The sequence below is a fragment of the Myotis nattereri genome (genome assembly GCF_964212035.1).
Source record: "Myotis nattereri genome assembly, chromosome: Y".
NCBI classification, from domain to species: Eukaryota; Metazoa; Chordata; class Mammalia; order Chiroptera; family Vespertilionidae; genus Myotis; species Myotis nattereri.
Window position 1 is genome coordinate 621149 of NC_138094.1, and position 8422 is coordinate 629570.

The window sequence follows — 8422 nt, forward strand, 5'->3', positions numbered from 1 at the left end:
GGAGAGCTGGTTTTGGCCCGATCCCACAGGCCAGGCCGAGGGACCCCACTGGTGCACGAATTCGTGCACCGGGCCTCTAGTAATAAAAATAACAGACGTTATTAAAACATGAATTTCATATATATATATATATTATATCTATATCTATCTATCTATCTATATCTCTATCTATCTATCTCTATCTATCTATATCTCTATCTCTATCTATCTATCTATCTATCTATCTATATCTCTATCTATCTATCTATCTATCTACCTATCTATCTATATCTCTATCTATCTCTATCTATCTATCTATCTATCTATCTATCTATCTATCTATATCTCTATCTATCTATCTATCTATCTACCAATCTATCTATCTATATCTCTATCTATCTCTATCTATCTATCTATCTATCTATCTATCTATCTATCTATATCTCTATCTATCTATCTATCTATCTATGCCTATCTATATCTCTATCTATCTCTATCTATCTCTATCTATCTCTATCTATCTCTATCTATCTATCTATCTATCTATCTATCTATCTATCTATCTATTTATCTATAATTCCTGAGTGTTAGTTTAGGATGAAATGGTGAAATGAATTTTTTTAAATATATTTTATTGACTTTTTACAGAGAGGAAGGGAGAGTTAGAAACATCGATGAGAGAGACACATCGATCAGCTGCCTCCTGCAAGCCCCCCACTGGGGATGTGCCCACAACCCAGGTCCATGCCCTTGACCAGGAATCGAACCCGGGACCCTTCAGTCCGCAGGCAGACGCTCTATCCACTGAGCCACACCAGCCGGGGCCCCCGTGACATTTGAGGACTCGCCCGCCCAGGCAGGGGCAGCTGACTCTCAGGGGTGGCCACCAGCTGCCCGGGATTCGTGGGGACTTCCGAGGAGAAGGGACTTTCGGGGCTAAAACCGGAGATTCCCTCGCTGCCGGGGCGAGCCAGTCACCCGCCCGCCTGGGTGACAAGGAGGGAAGTGTCCCAGGCGTCGCCCCAGGAACTGTGTCCAGAGGACAGTGGGGATTTTCAACCCTGACCTTTTCCTGTTTGCTTTTTAATTAATGACTTTAAATATATAAATATATATAAAGGGCGTCCCTAAATTCACGCAAGGTTTGAATTCTGCATGAGCATGAACAGCAAGAACAAAAGATAAAAGCCTGATTTGACTCCATTTATTGAATCAGATTCTAATATCTGTTGCCCTTGGATGTCAATCCCTTCAATTTCTTAAAAAAAATATATTTTATTGATTTTTTACAGAGAGGAAGGGAGACGGATTGAGAGTTAGAAACATCGATGAGAGAGACACATCGATCAGCTGCCTCCTGCACGCCCCCCACTGGGGATGTGTCCGCAACCAAGGTCCATGCCCTTGCCTGGAATTGAACCCGGGACCCTTGAGTCTGCAGGCCGATGCTCTATCCACTGAGCCACACCGGTCAGGGCTCAATCCCTTCGATTCGATCAGCATCACCAGGTACCAATGATGGCCCAGGAGCATGGACAAGGAAGACCAATGGAGACCGTGGATTTGCGTCTGTGCCAGCAGAGCCGGGGAGGCCATGGACCCTATGGGCTATTCCGTTCATAAACCCTAGACTGTCTCCTTTATGAATCAATAAAAAATTTACAATTTTTCATGATAAACCTGTGTTTTCTATCAAAATGACTTCTTGCGTGAATTTTGGGACGCCCTTTATATCTCTACTTATAAAAGGGTAATATGCAAATGGACAGGACACCCTCACGCGTAACGACCAATCAGCAGAAGCCTGCGTGCACAGCAGGCGTGGGTGGGCGGGGACTTGTGCGGAGTGAAGGCGGGACCCCGGGCTCCGGCCTATGGCTTTGGGGCGATCCAGCGAGGAGCCCCCCGATGGGTGCGCGAGGCCCACCTCTTTGGGGTGATGGATTGTGGAGCTCCCGCACTGGGACAGGGCACAGGCCAGGCTGGGGGACTCCCGCCCTCAGTGCGCGGATTTCGTGCACCGGGGTCACTAGTCTATAATAATGAAAGGGTAATGTGATAATTAGACCGGGAAGCTGAATGAACTTCCGGACAGCATTCCAGACGTCCTTCCGGATGAAGCTGCAGCAGCGGGGGCCGAGGCAGAGTGGTTAGGGGAGATCAGGGAGGCAGAGTGGTTAGGGGCGATCAGGGAGGCAGAGTGGTTAGGGGCGATCAGGGAGGCAGAGTGGTTAGGGGCGATCAGGCAGGCAGAGGGGTTAGGGGCGATCAGGGAGGCAGAGTGGTTAGGGGTGATCAGGCAGGCAGAGGTGGTTAGGGGCGATCAGACAGGCAGAGGGGTTAGGGGCGATCAGGGAGGCAGAGTGGTTAGGGGCGATCAGACAGGCAGAGTGGTTAGGGGCGATCAGGCAGGCAGAGGGGTTAGGGGCGATCAGACAGGCAGAGGGGTTAGGGGCGATCAAGCAGGCAGGCAGAGGGGTTAGGGGCGATCAGGCAGGCAGGCAGAGGGGTTAGGGGCGATCAAGCAGGCAGGCAGAGGGGTTAGGGGCGATCAGACAGGCAGAGTGGTTAGGGGCGATCAGGCAGGCAGAGGTGGTTAGGGGCGATCAGGCAGGCAGAGGTGGTTAGGGGTGATCAGGCAGGCAGAGGTGGTTAGGGGCGATCAGGCAGGCAGAGGTGGTTAGGGGTGATCAGGCAGGCAGAGGGGTTAGGGGTGATCAGGCAGGCAGAGGTGGTTAGGGGCGATCAGGCAGGCAGAGGGGTTAGGGGCGATCAGACAGGCAGAGGTGGTTAGGGGCGATCATGCAGGCAGAGGTGGTTAGGGGCGATCAGGCAGGCAGAGGTGGTTAGGGGCGATCAGGCAGGCAGAGGTGGTTAGGGGAGATCAGGGAGGCAGAGTGGTTAGGGGAGATCAGGGAGGCAGAGTGGTTAGGGGCGATCAGGGAGGCAGAGTGGTTAGGGGCGATCAGGCAGGCAGAGGGGTTAGGGGCGATCAGGGAGGCAGAGTGGTTAGGGGCGATCAGGCAGGCAGAGGTGGTTAGGGGCGATCAGACAGGCAGAGGTGGTTAGGGGCGATCACGCAGGCAGAGGTGGTTAGGGGTGATCAGACAGGCAGAGTGGTTAGGGGCGATCAGGCAGGCAGAGGTGGTTAGGGGCGATCAGGCAGGCAGAGGTGGTTAGGGGCGATCAGGCAGGCAGAGGTGGTTAGGGGTGATCAGACAGGCAGAGGTGGTTAGGGGTGATCAGACAGGCAGAGGGGTTAGGGGCGATCATGCAGGCAGAGGTGGCTAGGGGCGATCAGGCAGGCAGGCGAGTGGTTAGGGGTGATCAGGCAGGCAGAGGTGGTTAGGGGCGATCAGGCAGGCAGAGGTGGTTAGGGGTGATCAGACAGGCAGAGGTGGTTAGGGGTGATCAGACAGGCAGAGTGGTTAGGGGTGATCAGACAGGCAGAGGTGGTTAGGGGCGATCAGGCAGGCAGAGTGGTTAGGGGCGATCAGGCAGGCAGAGGTGGTTAGGGGTGATCAGACAGGCAGAGGGGTTAGGGGCGATCATGCAGGCAGAGGTGGCTAGGGGCGATCAGGCAGGCAGGCGAGTGGTTAGGGGTGATCAGGCAGGCAGAGGTGGTTAGGGGCGATCAGGCAGGCAGAGGTGGTTAGGGGTGATCAGACAGGCAGAGGTGGTTAGGGGTGATCAGACAGGCAGAGTGGTTAGGGGTGATCAGACAGGCAGAGGTGGTTAGGGGCGATCAGGCAGGCAGAGTGGTTAGGGGCGATCAGGCAGGCAGAGGTGGTTAGGGGCGATCAGACAGGCAGAGTGGTTAGGGGCGATCAGGCAGGCAGGCGAGTGGTTAGGGGTGATCAGGCAGGCAGAGGTGGTTAGGGGCGATCAGACAGGAAGAGTGGTTAGGGGCGATCAGGCAGGCAGAGTGGTTAGGGGCGATCAGGCAGGCAGAGGTGGTTAGGGGCGATCAGGCAGGCAGAGTGGTTAGGGGTGATCAGACAGGCAGAGTGGTTAGGGGCGATCAGGCAGGCAGAGGTGGTTAGGGGTGATCAGACAGGCAGAGTGGTTAGGGGCGATCAGGCAGGCAGAGTGGTTAGGGGCGATCAGGCAGGCAGAGTGGTTAGGGGCGATCAGGCAGGCAGAGTGGTTAGGGGCGATCAGACAGGCAGAGTGGTTAGGGGCGATCAGGCAGGCAGAGTGGTTAGGGGCGATCAGGCAGGCAGAGTGGTTAGGGGCGATCAGGCAGGCAGAGTGGTTAGGGGCGATCAGGCAGGCAGAGTGGTTAGGGGCGATCAGACAGGCAGAGTGGTTAGGGGCGATCAGGCAGGCAGAGTGGTTAGGGGCGATCAGGCAGGCAGAGTGGTTAGGGGTGATCAGACAGGCAGAGGTGGTTAGGGGCGATCAGACAGGCAGAGGTGGTTAGGGGCGATCAGGCAGGCAGAGTGGTTAGGGGCGATCAGGCAGGCAGGCGAGTGCTTAGGGGCCAGCTGTCCTGGATTGGGAGAGGGTGCAAGCTGGGCTGAGGGACCCTCCTCTTCTGTGCACGGATTTTGTGCACCGGGCCTCTAGTATGTATATATATATTGATTTCAGAGAGAAAGGGAGAGAGAGAGAGGGAGAGAGAAACATCCATGATGAGAGAGAATCACGGACCGGCCGCCTCTTGCACGCCCCCTACTGGGGATCGGGCTTACAACCCGGGCCTGTCCCCTTGACCGGGACTCGAACCCTGACCTCCTGGTTCCTAGGTGGACGCTCAACCCCTGAGCCTCGCCGCCCTGGGCTCGATTTCATGTTTCTATTTCGAGATCAAGTCATCCACCGGCAGCTGCTTGTGGGCCCGGCCAGGCCAGGGAGCGTAAGGTGTGCAAAGACGATACGAAACGCGTGGACCCTTATTCAAATCTCCCAGGCCCTCCCCCAGGTCTGACACGGGGTTGGGGTTGGCGACGGAGGGTCGAGCTCCATTCGTGGCTGGTTCCTCTTTCGGTTCCCTCTCTGGGGGACCCTGACCGCTACCCCCAAATGCCCCTTTTGTGGGTCCCCGTGACTGCCAGCCCCCACACACACCCTGGGGGCCCCCGATCTGCATTCTGTCTGTGAGACACCCCCATAGAAGTGAGGCCACAGGGACAATCTCCACCTGCAAACCCTGATGAGTTGATTCCCACAGGGGTGGACGGCTGAATGGTGTGTCCCCCCCAAAAAAAACACACACACACAGAGTCCCCGTCCTGACCCCCAGAACCTAGGAACGGGACCTCCTATGGGAACAGGGTCTTTGCAGACGGGATGGAGGGAAGGCTCGGAGACGAGGCCGTCCTGGGTCGGCGGGGGGCCTCCCTCCAGGGACAGGGTCCTTGTCGGACACAGAAGAGGGGACGCACACACAGAGGAGAAGCCACATGGAGACAGAGGGAGGCTGAGGAGGGAGGGGGGGAGGCCTGGAGCCCCAGGAGCTGGGGGAGGCAAGAGGGACCCTCCCTGGAGCCTTCGGAGGGAGCAGGACACTGGGACACCCCGTCTCCAGGATCGACAGGAGGGAGCAGGGCCCTGGGACACCCGGTCTCCAGGATGGACAGGAGGGAGCAGGGCCCTGGGACACCCAGTCTCCAGGATGGACAGGAGGGAGCAGGGCCCTGGGGACACCCCGTCTCCAGGATCGACAGGAGGGAGTGTGGCCCTGGGGACACCCGGTCTCCAGGATCGACAGGAGGGAGCAGGGCCCTGGGACACCCGGTCTCCAGGATCGACAGGAGGGAGTGTGGCCCTGGGGACACCCAGTCTCCAGGATGGACAGGAGGGACACCCGGTCTCCAGGATCGACAGGAGGGATCATGGCCCGGGGACCCCTGGATCTCAGACGCCTGGTCTCCAGGACGATGAGAAGATACCTGTTCATCGTTCTAAGCCCCCCCAGGAACCGTCTGCAGATTTCAAAGCAAATTGGTCTTTGATATCCTATATAATAAAAGCACGGTATGCACATTGTCCCTTCTATGGGGAGGTCATCTGGGAGTTCGACCAGGGGGCAGGGCCAGCCGGGGGGAGGGCGGGAATACCCAGTCAGCAGGTGGCAGCCACTAGGGACCGTACCAGTGCACAAATTTCGTGCACTGGGCCTCTAGTGTTTGTGTGTATATATATAAGCAGTGGTTCAATCGCAGATGCTGGTTCTTAACTAGTGTCTTTAATTTTACAAATTCATTGGCTGCAAAGGCATTTTTTGGTACGGATATTTTATTTATGTTTTAAATATATATATTTTTTCTAATATCTTTTTATTGATGTCAGAGAGGAAGGAAGAGAAACATCCATGAGGAGAGAGAATCATGGATCGGCCACCACCTGCCCGCTCTCTACTGGGCATGGAGCCCGCAACCCGGGCATGTGCCCTTGACCGGGAATCAAACCCTGACCTCCTGGCTCCTAGGTCGATGCTCAACCACTGAGCCACACCAGCCGGGCTTTGTCTACCTTTTTGTTTCCCGGATTCGTGTCCCAGCATCCCTTGCAGCTACGCGGGGCTGTTTTGCTTGCAAGCTTTGTAACCACCGGAGTCGGGAGAACAAAAACAGGTGTGAGTGTGCATTCAAACGTAGACACCTGTTTCGGTTCCGTAACCACCTGGTTCCTTCTGATGCAATGGTCACGGGGACCAGGACAGATCTGAGGAGCCCTGGCTGGTGTGGCTCAGTGGATAGAGCGTCGCCCTGCAGAACGAAGGGGTCCCAGGTTCGATTCCTGGTCAAGGGAACGGACCTCGGTTGTGGGCTCCTCCCCGGACCCGGGCCCTGGCCGGGGCGTGTGCAGGAGGCAACCCATCGATGTGTCTCTCTCACATCGATGTTTCTCTGTCTTTCTCTCGCTCTTCTAAAAATCAATGGAGAGAATTAACAAACAAACCAACAAAACACAGATCTCAGGGCCTTAAATTCAATATACACCTGGCTACACAGTCATTGAACATAAAAGTAAAACATAAAATTATTGCCCGGCTGGTGTGGCTCAATGGTTGAGTGTCCACCTAGGAGCCAGGAGGTCAGGGTTCGATACCCAGACAAGGGCACAGGCCCGGGTTGCGGGCTCGATCCCCAGTAGGGGGCGTGCAGGAGGCAGCCGATTCATGATTCTCTCTCATCATGGATGCTTCTATCTCTCTCTCTTCCTCTCTGAAATCAATAATCTATATACCATATCCCATATAATAAAGAGCTAATATGCAAATGGCCATCTCGCCCTCGAGCCCTTGTGTCCTTGCTCAGGACCGGGGGACCTGAGGCCGCACCCCACCCCCACCCTGCAGGCCTTGACGGGGGTGGGGCCGGCCGTGTCTGGGTCTCACGCAATTTCGAGGTGCACACGGGTGGGCGGGGACTGGACTCTGGGTCCCGCGGCGAGCCCCGGACTCTGACAGGAGGGAGATTTTCATGGACATTTTACTAATTTCCTTTCATCTCTGACACTTCTATGATAGAGGAAGGACAGATAGCAATATGAACACATTTCCTCTTATTAATGTTCTTTTAATGTGCACGAATTTTGTGCACCGGGGCACTAGTACATATATATATATATAAAGAGATACAAACTTCCCGTTAAAATAAAAATGAAAAAAAATTATTGGATGATACTTCCTGGAAGAGGTTAGCTTAGGGATTGAATCATCATAGAGCTCAGGCCCCTAAGAGTCAGCCCCCCTCCCCACACCCAGCCCCCCGCCCCCCCAGGCCATCAACACAGCTTCCCCTAGAGGGGCACACAGGAGCCTCTTGGTTTGCGGAACCTGGGCTGAATATTAAAAAGGTGAGTGTTCCCCGTTTTGGCGGGACCCTGGGGAGACGGGGCCGCAGTAAGATTTTCTCTGGGGGTGGGTTATTTTTTTCTCCTTTCGGCCCAACATTCAAGCGTTTCCTTAAATTCGATTTCAACGGCAAAGGACAAAAATACAGATAAAAAAAAATGTTGGCCCTGACTGGTTTGGCTCAGTGGATAGAGCGTCGGCCTGCAGACTGAAGGGTCCCGGGTTCGATTCCGGTCAAGGGCATATGCCTGGGTTGCTGGCTCGATCCCCAGTGGGGGGCGTGCAGGAGGCAGCCGGTCCATGATTCTCTCTCATCGTGGACGTTTCTACCTCCCCCTGCCTCTCCGTTCCTCTCTGAAATCAATCCTCTACAATAAAAGCCTGTTATGCTAAGTGTGCGGTTGACCAGTCGGCCGTTCAGCCAATCAAAGCGTCATATGCTAATGATATGCTAAGGCCGCTCAACCGCTCGCTATGACGTGCACTGACCACCAGGGGGCAGACAGTCAAGTGGTAGACCCATCGCTAGGACGTGCACTGACCACCAGGGGCCAGACGCTCAGGACGGCCGATCAGGTCTGAGTGAGACAGGCTGGACACACCCTGGAGCCATCCCGTGTCCCTCCCCAGCCCCGATCG